This window comes from Lactuca virosa, chromosome 3 (assembly GCF_052849685.1).
Source record: "Lactuca virosa cultivar CGN04683 chromosome 3, Lactuca_virosa_CGN04683_v6, whole genome shotgun sequence".
Classification (NCBI taxonomy): Eukaryota; Viridiplantae; Streptophyta; class Magnoliopsida; order Asterales; family Asteraceae; genus Lactuca; species Lactuca virosa.
The window spans coordinates 342,070,989-342,085,226 of NC_136428.1; the positions used below are offsets into that span (position 1 = coordinate 342,070,989).

The window sequence follows — 14,238 nt, forward strand, 5'->3', positions numbered from 1 at the left end:
CTGACAACTTGGCTGGAAAAACTCTCACTGGTGTACAAGAAAGGTAATATCGACACACGTTTTTGCGACTACATTTACCTTTTAGCGGCGACATATATTAGCAGCGGCCCATTGCGACGATTTTTTACTATTAGCCACGAAGTAAGCAACGATCCATGCAACGACACACATGTCGACTCTAAAGGTTTCTAGTATCAATTACGACGCTTTTTGTCGTCGGTAAAAGTAAGTTTTTTTGTCGTGCTTTTTCTACATACATGCTCTTTAGATCATCAAATTGCATGATACGATCGAATAAACATTTTCACCACCAAATTTCATCGATTTTTTTTTCTCCAGGTGAACAAATATCGGCCCCAATAATATATATTCAATTACATGATAAACTCGTCAACAAATTCACTTTTCAAGTCCTTCATGTAAACAACCTAGTAATCACTTTTCAAAGGTTTTAACTCCTTTTTATAATGTAACCTAAAGCCTAATGTTGACGTCCTTTAAGGATATTTGTTTTTTTTTTTTGCCTTTTTTTTAAATAATGTTTTTTTTTTTTTTTTTTTTTCAGAAGTACTTGTAAAAATGGTAATGTTTCAAAATGTATTGTAAATAAGGCAGTGGCCCACTCCACAGTACGCTCGTAACAATTTACAAATCAAACCTCTAATATTCCATTTTTTTATCCTTTTTAAGTCTTATAATTACATTTACAAATCACTATCCTTTAAGTTTTATAAGATGTCATATTTATATTATATTTATTTTTTTAAATTGTTATTATCTTTAATATATAAGTTATTTATTTAAGAATCATTAAATAACATACAAATTTCATTTATATGTTATATAAATATTCGTCCAAACTATTTACGAAATCAACTTCATAATATTTCATTTATAGCCCTTTAATTTAAATAATATATTTTCTTATCATTTTCATAATCAATTTATATTTTATACCACTATTTTATTTTTATTCATAATTTTTTTTATCTAAAATAGAAAAAAATGTGTCATAATCGAAAAAGTTGTCACCAACCTAGTCATAAATTTTTATATATAATTTTTTATACCGGTAGATATGGACTATGCCACCAATCTAATCATAATCGAAAAAATATCTGAACAGCCAAGGTTTAATGCCATGTAGAAAATGTATTTTTTTGATAGATCTTGTAATTTCAAGTTTAGTTAATCTTGTAATTTTATGTTTATTTATTTTTGTAATTTCTTTATAGGGAAATATTCATCAAAGTCTCATTATTTTGCCTTTACAAATAAGCCCCAAACTAAAATTTGTTTATGAAAAAACATGAATTACCGATAAAAATAACGATTTGATCATTTTTCTCGACTTTACTGGTTTCATTGTTGAACTTCACGTATTAAAGTCCTATTATTTTACCCTAATTTATGAATAAGTCCCAAAATAATTTTGTTTACCAATAAGCATGAATTACCGGGAAAAAAGATGGGAAATGTAATGATGATGATGGATATGTTGGGTTACATAGACAATTTGAAATTTCTTATAAACTACAAAAATGATGAAATTGTTACTAGTTTGAGACTTATTCGTAAATTAAGTAAAATAATGAGACTTTAATACATCGAGGTCAACAAAGAAACCGGTAAACCGTGAAAAAATAGCAAAATCATCATTTTACCAGTAATTCATTTTTTCTCGTAAACAAACTTTAATTTGACACTTATTCGTAAATTAAGATAAAATAATGAAACTTTAATGAAGATTGTTATATGATAATTTTAGTGATTGTTGTATTTGTCTTTTTTTCTAAAAGTTTTTATTTATTTATTATAGTTTATAGTTTTAAAGTAAAAGTTTGGTTTATATTTTATTTAAATATTCCCAAATAAATAACTTATGTATAAAAATAATAATTTAAAAAAATTAAAATTAATTGGATATAAATATAACATCGTAACAAAATTTAAAGATCATTGATTTTGTAAAATATTATGAACGGACGCTGGAATGGTGGGGTCACCACCCCATTTTTGCAACACATTTTAATACAGCACACATATTTACAAACACTATTGAAAACAACATTATTTATAATAATAATAAATAAAAAAAAAAAAACTCCCTTTAAGGACTTCTTTTTGCATGAATTAATATTTTTTGGAATGTCAATATCTCTCCAGGAATATGGTGAATTTCTCCCCACATTTCGCAAAAATGTATCGCTTCAATAGCTTATTTTTGTTTATGGTGAATAAGCCATTTCACTGAATACAAGAGAATAAATAAAACAAATTAATTAGCACGTGACAAGAGATACAAAAGGAATAAGTTCAAAATTTATTAAATTTTGCGACACACAATGGAATATATAACATCCATACACACGATGGTGTGATAGCGAGTCTCGTTTTATTAACTACGGACCACTTAAATGGCGTACGATGCATTTTAATTTAGAACCAGACGGCTCTCATTTTGCACATTTCTGGTTCGACTTTGCATTTGTTGGGCAGGTTCTCCGCCATGCCCATCATCTGACCCATCTGTTGTTGCGTCCACCCTTGTTGGTTCATCATCATCTTGATGGCGTCACACCTGCACATCTCATCGATGTTCCTTACTTGCATGCAGCACAGCATCAAGTGCTTCTCTGCAGGGGTTGGCTCCGACGTCCTTTCTAGGTCCATGCTCATTCCTGAGCCAGTTTCAAGGTACTTCACACAGTGGTTAAGCATCCCCTGCTCAACCAGCTGCTGACTGCATGACATATCAGTTCTGTCGGTGGGGTTTTCCTCAAAGGTGGTGGTGGTGAAGATGGTTTTGGTGGTGGCCTCCGCCATGGCTACTAGGAGGAGGAGTCCTGCTGCTGCAAATAGGACCGAGAACCTTGCCATTGTATGATGGATTGATATGTATTAATTTGATGAGTGATGCGTAATGGGGTGTAAAAGTTGCTGGATTTTATAGGATTGTTGAGCGACTGCATGGAAACTACGTGTTGAATTGCTTTGATGCATTTGTGGAGTGACGGAGGAAAAATGTTAGCACGTCGTCGTTGGGTGGCTGCACTTCAAAGCCATATGTAAATAGTTACTTTGTTTTGTTCCTTGTTGTTTTGTTATTTGTGTTTTCAAAAGAATTAGGGTTAACCCTAGAAGTCGATAATTGGTGGTCCCGGTATATTGATGGGAGTTTCCGACACAAATGTACATGTATTTTACAAAAATAATTATCAAATAAGGAGAATTTATAATTGGGGCGACATCAATACGGGTGGCAGCAATATTAGCCTACAACCCATTACCCTAGAAAGTGTGCAAATCATGGTATCATCTCATTCTTGTTGTTCATCCCTTATTTTCCATCGATCAAGGCTTCTAAACCCCCTAAATCCTCATTCCGTCGGCTCAGCCGGCCACTAAGCCTATATATATGGTGTGATTCGATAATTATCGGAGGTATTCACATAGGCGGATCCATTTTGGAGTTCGGGTAGTCCGGGATGCCCTCAAAAAATTTCAGTAGGATAAATTTTATTGGAAAATTTTGTTTATGTTGTGGTGATACCCCATAAAATAATTTGGGCTACCTTAAAAAAATTTAGGTTATTTTTCAGTGGTAAATTCAATTACCAAGTAGTCCAAACTTGTTAAGCTCAATTGACCAATTGTCCAACACAAAATTATTTCAATAAAATACAAAATTTAGCCCAATACCAATGAAAAATTGGAAATCACAAATTCAGAAATTCAACCAACACTCGAGAGACTTGTCCCGACTCGGACTCCCCCCTCCTGCGACTCACGCACGCTGTCGATGTTGCTTTCCTTCTTTCTGTTGGTGATTAGCCTCCGGTGGTGGGTGTTTTTGACGAAATCTTCTCCGATGTTGGGTGATTATTTATCAAAGTGGACAACGAAGCAAGTAAGTACAAAAATGAGTGATTATTGTTTAGCTAATTGAAATTCAATTTTTTGCCATTATGTTGAAAATTTAGAAATTACCAATTAGGATTGTTAGATTAGGTTTTTAGGGTTAACAATTAGTGATTATTTGTTGTTGAAACTTAAAATCAAGTTTATAGTTGATACATTTTGATAATTTGGTTGTAGATTGCTATTTGTTGTTGGAAACTTGAAATCAAGTTTATAGTTGATATATTTTGATAACTTGATTGTAGATTGCTATTTGTTGTTGAAACTTGAAATCATGTTTATAGTTGATATATTTTGATAGTTTGATTGTAGGTTGCTATCTGTTGTTGAAACTTGAAATCAAGTTTATAGTTGCTATATTTTGATTGTAAGTTGTTATTAACAAATTTTTCAAAAGACAATTATATGTTGGAGACAACAATGATGTAGGAATTAAAAAAAAAATCTAATGAAATTGGGGGTTTTATTTGTTTCTTATTGTATACTATGCGATTTTTTTGGGATACTCTTTTACTTTGACCCTGGCTCCGCCACTAGGTATTCAAACGTGCACCTTTACCAGCGGTGAACACTGCGCCGCTCCCTCTTTTTAACCGGCGGTAGTTTACCGTTGGTGGGTTTCCACCGGTGGTAAATTTGAACGTTGGAGCTTTGTGACTGTTATTGTGACCATTGCTGCCAATTTAATTGTTTTTTTTTTCATTTTTCCCTACTACTATAAATATGTAAACAAATTATTGTTTATTTTGATATCTTAGAGTTGATCATATACGTGTGTAGAGGATAATGTAGTGTTTATCTTTATTTTAAACTTTGCTTGTTACCTAAGTTTTAGCCTCCTGATCATAACAGGAGGGATCCGATTTCGTAAGTATATATACCCATTTTTGGGTTTAATGAAAGCAGCTTTTTGAACCATCAAATTCTTTATGGTATCAGAGAAGGTCTAATCAAATCTATTTCAAGAAGATCGGAGACGGCTAGACGATGGTCGGAGATGATGCCGATTCATCCAAAAAGGACGACGAAACAATCAGGGCTAATTCGCCATACTATATCCATGCCTCAGACTACCCCAAACAGATGCAGGTGAATGATTCTCTTACCGATAGCAATTACAATGATTGGGTTCAAGAGATGAGAAATTTTCTGTTTGCTAAAAACAAAATTGGTTTCGTTGACGGAACCATTCCCAAACCCATTGATACTTCAGCTGATTATATGCCATGGATGAGATGTGATGCCATGGTAAAGGGATGGTTGACTACCGCAATGGAGAAGGACATCAGGTCAAGTGTCAAATACGCAAACACTGCTGCGGAAATATGGGCTGATCTAGAAGAGCAATTTGGAAAGGAGAGCGCACCTCGTGCCTACGAATTGAAACAAACACTCAACAACACGTCTGAAGATGGTGCTTCTGTCTCAACTTATTACACACGAATGAGGAGTTTATGGGATGAAATTCAAACCATATCGCCAATACCTCGTCGCACGTGTGGGAAGTGTACCTGCGTTTTTGGCAAAAGACTCAATGAATCCAAAGAAAAGGAAAGGCTTTACGAGTTTTTAATGGGTCGTGACAATGTCTTCTCAACAATAAAGACTCAAATTTTTGCTTCCAAACCTATTCCTACACTAGGGACGGCTTATCACCTTGTCTCGGAAGATGAACAACAACGTGCTATTTCAGCAACAAAGAAACCAACGCAAGAAGCTGATGCATTCCAAAGCTTAGGTAACCGATGTGAGTGGAGTTCTGACCTCACATCTCAACGTAACAAAGGGGTGGCGAAAGACACAAAACGAAACAGTAGTGATGAAGTCGAGCATTGCACCTTTTGTGGAATAAGTGGACACAACAAGGAAGGTTGTTTCAAACATATTGGTTACCCGGGATGGTGGCCAGGAAAAGGGAAGAAAGATAAGGCGAAACCGAAGGCTGCTGTGGCAAATCTCGAGACAGGCCAAGTTCCAGTTCTTTCCGATGAATAATATCAAGGGTTACTCAAATACTTTGCAAAGGAATCTAGTATCAACACCAAACCTTCTGTCAACATGGCTGGTAAGAACATCAACATGGCAGGTAGGAAAAACAATAATGGTTCTTGGATTATATATACAGGAGCCACAAACCATATGACGAGTGATCAAAACTTACTCGAAACAAAGGTTCTTTGTGATAATGAGTTCCCGGTAACTATACCAAATGGCGATTCCATCCATGTCAAAGGAAAGGGGGCATGACATCTTCCCAACAGAATTAAGATTGGGAATGTTTTTTACATTCCAAAATTTGATTGCAATCTTTTATCTGTTAGTCGTCTCACTGATGAACTAAATTGTGTTGTAACCTTTTACCGTGATTTTTGCCTCATATAGGACCTACACAAGAAGAGCTTGATTGGCATGGGTAAGTGCAGCGATGGTCTTTATCGAATGGATTCGGTGGCGGGAGAGAATAAAGCTTTAGTGGTGGCGCCGGATGTTGAGGTGTGGTATAAAAGGCTTGGACATGCATCTGTGTCTAAGTTGAGCCAAGTTGATTTTTTAGGAAATTCTATGAAAAAGTTAAATGATAGAGTTTGTGATTCGTGTGTTAGGGCTAAACACACAAGACTTCCTTTTCCTAATAGTTATATTAAAACGATTGCTTGTTTGAATTAATTCACTGTGATATATGGGGAAGTTATCGCACACCTTCACTTATTGGGGCACATTATTTTTTTACTGTGGTTGATGATTATAGTAGAGCTGTTTGGGTGTTCTTGCTCAAAAACAAACATGAGGCCCGCCAACAATTAATTAACTTATGCAATATGATCAAAACTCAATTTGGAAAAGATGTCAAGAAGATCAGAAGTGATAATGGAGGAGAATTTACTTTCGGACTCATGAATGATTTCTATTCTAAGATGGGAATCATTCATGAGACTTCTTGTCCACACACCCCTCAAAAAATGGGGTTGTTGAACGAAAGCACATACATCTTCTTGAAGTTGCAAGAGCCTTGAGATTTGAAGCAAGTCACCGATTAAATTTTGGGGTGAGTGCGTTCTCACTGCTACCTACATTATTAACAGATTACCTTCCAATGTCCTGAATTCTAAAACACCATATGAAGTCCTTTTTTGCAAAAAGCCTGATTATTCTCACATGAAGGTATTTGGGTGTCTAGTCTATGCTAGAAACACAAACACCAAAGGGGACAAATTTGATGAAAGAGGAAAACCTGGGGTATTTATAGGATATCCGCATGGTCAAAAGGGATACCGAGTACTTGATACAGAAACTAATAAGATAACAGTGACAAGGGATGTGAAGTTTGTGGAAGATGTTTTTCCATTTTCATCAAACTCACAAAAGGTTCAAAGTCATGACAAAGACAAGGTTGATGTTGTTTTTGATCTAAACGAAGAAGATGAAGACTTGGTGCACTTCAAACACTCAATCATTGAAGCAAATCAAGAAGAAATAAGGAGTAATGTTGACGAACAAAATCTTACCGAAGAAAATGAGGTTAATGCTGGGGAACAAGAAAACATTACTGGTACCCTTGGGGTCACAGAAAATAATGATGAGAATCTACTTGACACTACAAGAGAAAAACGTGTAAGAGCTCCCCCGAAAAGATTTGATGATTATATTGTAAAATTACCTCCTTCGATAGACCATGCACACCCTACAAGCCATCAAGTGTCTTCTACGGTACATTCTCTCACTAATTATATATCTTATGAAAATTTTACTGACAGTCACAAAGCGTTTCATGCTGCCATTAGCTCCAATGTAGAACCAAAATCTTTTAAACAGGCAGCTCAAAACGAAAATTGGGTGACAGCAATTAAGAATGAAGTAAAGGCACTTGAAGACAATGGTACGTGGACTCTTGAAGACTTGCCAAAGGGAAAACGTGCTATTGGATCGAAGTGGGTGTATAAGATAAAATACAAGCCAAACGGTGAAATTGAAAGATACAAAGCAAGGCTCGTGGCAAAGGGCTTTACACAGTAGGAAGGCGTGGATTACCATGACACATTTGCACCGGTGGCGAAGCTGGTTACCGTTAGAACATTGCTTACTGTTGCTGCAAAGAAAGATTGGATTATTCATCAATTAGATGTGAATAATACATTCCTTCATGGGGACCTTCAAGAAGAAGTCTACATGAAAATTCCAGACGAGTTTTCAAACAAAGGAGATACTCGAGTGTGTAGGCTGCGAAAGTCTCTGTATGGGCTTCGACAAGCATCAAGAAACTTGTATCAGAAGTTCACACTAGCACTCACAAGTCAAGGATTTCAACAGTTAAAGGCAGATGCGTCTTTGTTCATCTACAATAAAGGATCAGTTTTTGTTACTGCACTCATCTATGTTGACGATGTCATTATTACTGGAAATGTGTAACATCCCATTTAAAATATAATAATTAAAATAATAAACCCAGAACCCCGAGAAGTAATTTTACTATTATTTTATATTATTATTGTCCAAAATCAGATAATAATTAGTGGGGTGTTGGTTTCGGGGTGCCAAATGATATACTTTTGATTTCTAAGGGTTAAAGTGTAAGTTCGGGACTTATTTTGTAAGGATTTTTGAAGACAGGGGTTGTTTGGTAAATGTTGGGCTTAGATTGAAAAGATTTTGGAAGCTGGGGGCTGAAAGGTAAATTTTGGACCTATGTTGAAAAGAATTTGTCATGGAGGGGCCATTTGGTAACTTTTGGGTTTAATTTGAAAGAAATGGGTGAAGAAGGGACCAAATGTGGTATTATGGGGCGAAGTTTTATGAATCGGGGTATATATTCGTTACCACCCGGTAACCCAAACCCTAAATACGTCGGCCCCCACCCCACTTCTAAACACCAGCCACCCTTTTCTTTCCTCCGATCTCTGGCGCTGCTACACCCTCCCACTGTCGTCGAATCATAACCACCGTGAAGCTCTTGCTGTTAGCGACGAGGACCTTCGGGAACCAAAGTTGAGGCTGTCGCTGCCGCCGCTTTCTCGTGAGAGCTCTGTCAGCCGTTGTTGTCGTTGCAGTAAACCTTTCGCCTTCTCCTTTCCGTCACCATTCGTAGCCGTCTGTGACTTCGTCGGTTGCTGAGATGTTGCTGCCGTTCGTTGTACGCCACCAGGAGGGTGGCAGCGTCCACATTCGTGGCATGCGATGTGGATGCGCGTGAGGGCGGACCTGCTGTTGTGTAGAAACCACGAAGAATCACCATCGCAGTCGGCCATGGTGGCTGCCGCTGATGACGTTACAGTGCCGACCGACCGCCGCTGCTGCCCTCCTTTTGTGTCACCGCCGCCTGCTACCATTTTCCGTCACCACCAGCCACCGTGGAAGGTGGCTTTGTGCGTGCTTTTCTATGTACTTAGGTGTGAGTGTGTACTTCTGCCGTATTTCATTAAGTGTGTGTGAAGTTTGTGAAAACTGGAAGCAAAAGTGAGTCACCACCACCACCGTGAGGTGGTGGCTAGCACCTCCGACCACCGCCTGCCGCCACAGAGCGGTTGTGTGTGTGTAGCTTAGTGTGTGTGTGTGTGTGTTATTTGAGAATTGCATTGTAAAACTGTAATAGGGTAGGAATTATCAAAAGAAAACTCAAAAACCACCACCGTAGGGTGGTGGCTGCCGCGTCCTGCCGCCGTGTTAGGTGGCGGTGTGCCTCTTTTGCGTTTTGACTCGTTTGGGGATGCTTGGACAAAATGAGCCTAATGAAACCCTAATGGGCCCAATGAAGCCCTAATTGACCTAAAAGCCCAACCATGTGATTAATGGGCTAGTATTGAGTTGGAAACCCTAATTAGGGTTTGGAAAACCCTAATGGCATAAAACCCTAATTTTGGGAATTTATAGGGACACACACGAGAATTATTTAATAAACCTAAAATAATAAATAATAATCATTGGCAAATTAACCTAAGGCAATATTGGACTTAATGGATTAAGTCCTTAATGGGTTAAGTAAGAAACACTTAACCCTAATCGTCATTTCATGTGAAAACCCTAATTTCACTTGGGCCTTGATTTGGGCCTTCCTATTGGGCCTGGGTGGTTGGACTATTGATGGGATATCCAAGAACAAGTAAATGGACCAAAATAATTGGATGAGTTTTAGGGTAAGGCCCCTGTGAAGGACTTGGGCCCAATTTGGAAAATTGAGCCATAGGTGGGCCATAACTGGGCCTTGATGATTATGTGATATTGGGCCATGGGAATACCTGTTGGGCTTTTCATACTACAACATCCTATGGTGCACATACAACCCTAAATACCTTGGATCTATGTTTTCACTAATTATACATGTAAATGGTTTCCAAGGCATTAAACCTATAACTAGCATGCATTTGACATAAACCATATAAGATACTAGTTAGAGTAACATACCTTTTATGTAGCTTGAAGTCTTGATGTATTTGGCCTTAAGAGCTAAGCCCCAATAGTGTGGAAGCCTAAGATGAAGTCACAACACACCTAGGACAAAGGTGGAACTTGAGAGAGAATTCCATGCACCCAAAAACACCCATGAACTCCAAGAACTTCATGTGTAACCACACGTGGCGTTTTTAGGTCATAATGCATGTATTTATACGTGTGGTATTTCAAGAGTCATGGGTATAACCCAAATCCATACCCATGGGTTTTATGATCCATGGTTCATGTGGCCCAACTTTTTATGTATCCATACATAAACTTGGTCCAACATGGATCATAAGCCCAACACATATAAATATAACTAATTACCATAATTAGTCCCCATAGATTTAATTAGTCTCCTTTGATCACTAAATTAATTCCAAAATAATTTTTGATCAATACTAATTAAAACATATGATTTTATATTATAACTTATAATATATTAATAAATCATATATAACCTTCTCTCAAGAATCCTTCCTAACAAATTGTCATGATGATATGCAACCCAAATGGACCATGCTACTCTTGGGTCAAGTACATACCAATAATAGTTATGGGCTTAGACATCTAATCCAACAGTCTCCCACTTGGATAAGTCTAAAACTATTATTGCAAGTATGACTCTAAGACCCGACTAGCAATCGTAGCTCTTAAAAGCCGTTGTCGAACTCTGACCTAGTCAATGACGTGTCCATTAGATAAGGGATCATATATTCCTCCATTCTAGACATCATATGGACTGATACATGGATTATAATCATTCTCTCTGTCCATCTGTTGTTTCCCGATTTCCGATTTATGACGACTGACTAATTGAACAAATCAAATCAGTCCAGGCCCGGCCGGGCACTTACGTTTGCCATCACTAAATCATCGAGGGGCCCACAGATATCGCTTTTATCCCTCCAAGGGTAAAAGGAATGGATAAACTTCGACTCATATGCTTGTACTAACTACTTGTTGAATCATACAGAAAGGCACGTTTTATAACATCAAGTTACTGATGCGTTTTCGTACAATCAATGTACAACCAACTCATAGTCAACAAATCATATCTATTGGTTTGAAGAATATAAGATATTATCGTCTCATGATCACTCGTGATAAAATCCATGAAGTGATTCAAATGAGCGTGGGTTTAATCCAATACTCTAATCTTATTCCAGGAGCACTCATGAATACTGCAACTATGTCTAAAAACATCTAGACATACTACAGACCCATTCATGACAGTCTTGCCTCAATACCTACTTCCAAAGTATGATCGACTGTGGACAGTTTGAATAACCTAGTTATTCGGGAAGTCAAAACATGCAAAGTGAAACACAATGATAATACTACTCCTATATGGCCCCGATACTTGTGAGAGTAAATAAAACACCTTTTATTTAAACACCATATTGATTACTCATTATTCATTGTATAATGTTTCGAATAATCAACTTTATACTTGAATCAAAACAATAGTTGTCCCATGCTCCAAGCATGCACACTATGTTTACCTATGGTCCTTTGTTTGTGGAATAGATCAATTGACAACATTTCAATGATGCTCATTTCACAATTCCAAATCCTTATCGTAAATGTAAGAATACCAAATTCTTGCCACTTACCGAAATCTGTTAGATTCTAAACTTATATGCATTGATACTCTTTTAATGACTATGCACAAAAGTCACAAAGACTTGGCAACATACATTACAAAGTATTCCAATGGAGATCAATTCCATGGAAAAGAAGTCTCATATTCAAAGTACATTCCTTTGAACATTCTTCTTGCATTAAGTTTTCTAATCTTACACAGATTTAACGAATAACTTCCACCTATGGAAACATTTCCATAATCCCATTTTGATTATCACTTCTGAACAAGAGTTGCCTCTTTTCAGAATATGTCAATATGGTCCTTCCAAAATTTACACCATACCTCCAACTATCCATGAGTAACCAATCTTTGGTAAACCTCAGATTGTCCTCGACAATTGCTTAATCATTTTAGTCATATCCAGTTCTAGTCCTTTTCCCTCTTAATGCCCTAGGTATTTGGAAAAATTAGAACGGATGAATATTACAGCACATGTAATCGATCCTATATCTAAAGCATATGGGACACGATTCATGATGTCTCACATATTGACACGATACTAGACCAGTCTTTTGCTATAATATTTCTATTTCTATTTGCCATGTTCTCATAATTCAGATTATGAAAAGGGATGTCATAATCATAATCGAATTTTAGAACGCAAATAATGTAATCATGACTAAATTTGATTAAAGACTCATAATCTAAGCTTTTAGAATTGGAATGAAGTATAATTTCCTCTCCCTTAATTATAGAAAAACAACTTTCCAAACGCGACAACTTTGCAAATTGATACTTTTGTTTTCTATAATTAACATTGCTAACTTGCAACACCTAACATAATAATCATGCTCCCACTAACATGATAATTATTAGCATAACACTTATGCTCCTACTAGCTTTGACATGTATCCAGAAATCAGTTGGACTTCTAGAAATCAATACTTATTGACTTTCTTACCAAAGTTTAGATTTCTGATACGAGATGCTTTGATAAGACTTTATCAAAATCATACACCTTTCCTTAGATAGCTCACATGTGTGTCTAAGCACTTACGAAGAGGGATGTCATAATCATAATGTTTAGAACTTTTTCCATTCTCACTAGTCCATGTTAGTGTGCCGGTTAACCACACACGCTCCCTAACGACTTTGAGAATGCAAATATCACAATTGCTATCTACTTAAAATCTACTTAGTGAAAGCGTTTCCTCACCATCATTTTCATGAATCGGAGAGAGACCTTATGACACTTAGATTTTATGGTGTATGTGTTCCTATCCAAGTGAATCTGTCATAACCATAATCACAAGATAAGGTTAGCGACAAATCCAAACTCATATAGACTGAACCTGTTCAATCTTAACTTCTTGCCACCTGGCAGCACAAGCACCTACCATTGCTTCCAAGTAGTTATGCAAACAACTGAGAACTCATAGAACTCACATGCATAGTCAACTTTAACTGGAATGGGCACAGAAACAAGAATATGTCAACACGATAGGTTATAAACCTCAAGTCGTGTGCTAGTGATAAACAATACCCTTGATTAGTTCTTGAGACTTTTCAAGATCTTTAAGACTCCCACTGACCTCTTGACATATAAGATTCTCTTGTCAAGAACCATTCCTTGATGAAATAAATATTCAAGAGTTAGTGCGGATTCTTATCAAGTTAGACACTTCACACAATTGGTCTTAGTTGGTCTTTGTTTTATCCAAAACATCACAACTTACCAATTTCAAATGTACAAGAGTAGAAAGCATTTTACTCTACATTTGACAAGTGTTATAAACCTTTCTTAAGATTATGTCACTCGAGTTACAATCTTGGAGTATGACTCTAAGACTTGTTTTGGAATGAAGTATGATTCATCTTCTTGATTTAACCATTTCAACAATTCACGATTCCTCTTCTTAGCCAAACAAATACACCAAGATGTCCTTAGAGGATCAATTGTGATATGGATTTCCATAATCTTTAAGATAATCATAAAACATGATACTGAAGCACTCTCCCATCTTTTTAGATTGGAGAAACTTTTATCTTTCTTCCTAATTTGATTCTTCTCATTCGTCCGGCCATACATTGAAACTTTTCCAATGTGTCAGAATTATACTTAAACTTGTAAGCATAACCATATTTACTAAACTTTAGTAAATCATGACGAATAACCTTATCGTTCTTTGTGGTGGACCTGATCAGCGCACAACCAAGTGTACCCGATCTCCTGGTCCTTCACTTGACTCACATATAAATGTGAACAAGGAATTAGTCTTAATTTCCCAAAGATGAAAATTATC

The 14,238-nt window shown here is 36.5% G+C and overlaps 1 pseudogene; it reads right to left on the reverse strand.

Moving 5' to 3' along the window:
* Positions 1-2,439: 2,439 nt before the first annotated feature.
* Positions 2,440-2,880, reverse strand: LOC145164832 (albumin-8 pseudogene; annotated as a pseudogene).
* Positions 2,881-14,238: the final 11,358 nt, after the last annotated feature.